We start from the raw sequence: 1,362 nt of genomic DNA, 5'->3' as shown, positions 1-1,362 counted from the left end.
ACGGTTACCTATACTTCTGCATCTAACAATTCTAACAACACTTTCTTTGCTAAACCATTGTCAACAGTAGCAACTAGCAACGCTTTCTCTGGTAAACTGTGGTTCCTATAAAGTATTCTACAGAATCGTCATATTCATATAGTATATGTTGTCCGTAAAGTATTGTACAGAATTGTCATATACATAGGTAGTATATCTTGTTAATCCATGTGAAGTGTTAAGCCAGCAGTACGTGAAGCGCCCAGAACAGATACCAACCACACATGATGTTGGTTAACTTGAAGTGTGATCTGCCGAGAGCTTGAAGTATTTTATCTATGTATGTAAAACCTACAGGTACGTCAGGTACCTATTATGCGCCTTCAAATAGAGAAGAAATCAGCGCACCTGGTACTCATAATAAACAAATAATACCTACCTATTGTGAAGTCATAAACCCACACCTTTTTACTATTTTCTATTAAAAAACAGCTAAAAAATATAGCAAAATATTGAATTTCATGCCATTTAACCGCTTCGTTCTCTCTTCGCAAAATGAAATATTCTCTAAAGTGAAAATGATATGGGTTTCATACAGGCAATCATGAAATAAAGAAGAGGAAATTGGGTGTATCCTTTGCAGTGCGACTTCCTCTATTGTAAGTTATGTTCGGAACATAAAGACCTTTTAAGCAGGTTCCCACTTACCTCTAAGTTCTTCGTAGTGAAATAATGGAATAATACGGCCTACTTTATCTTTTGCTACTGCAGTGTGCATTCTGTTTTAGATTACAGGTAATTTGTAAGTATACCTAATACCTATGTAGGCACCTAACCCCCATTTATGTGCAAAGTAAAAAGAAGAAGTGAAAATGATAGCTTCTTTGTTAGCCTCACCCAGTGCTTATGCTTGCGTTTAATACCCAAATGTGTTACATATTTATGTAGGTACTTATTTGAAACTTTTGTTATTATACCTTTTACCTACTTTAGTTTTTTTTAGGCAGTGGTTCCCAACCTTTTTTCGCCCGCGTACCCGGATTTAATCTCACGTACCCCCGCCACCATCATAATGACTACCGGTTACACATACCTAGATTGATGTGTACCACGGGGCGGTATTTAAGGGGGGGGGGGGCGAGTGAGCCAGGGCGCCCCCCTTCCTCGAGCTTCATTTTTCTTCTTTACTGCAGGTGAGACTCCGTTAATTTGGAGCATCCTACCCCCCGCGGTTCATCACTGTTTGGCCCCTCGGGCTCCCCCTCGACAAAATACGGCCCTGACACAGGTATTAGACAGAGTAGTTTATACTACTTAGAATGTAAAATTATGATAGATAGGAGCTTCACCGAGACATGCAAAGGTGGAACGAAAAAAAACAAA

The sequence above is a fragment of the Diaphorina citri genome, unplaced genomic scaffold (assembly GCF_000475195.1).
Source record: "Diaphorina citri unplaced genomic scaffold, Diaci psyllid genome assembly version 1.1 scaffold457, whole genome shotgun sequence".
Classification (NCBI taxonomy): Eukaryota; Metazoa; Arthropoda; class Insecta; order Hemiptera; family Psyllidae; genus Diaphorina; species Diaphorina citri.
This window is presented reverse-complemented; position numbering follows the sequence as displayed.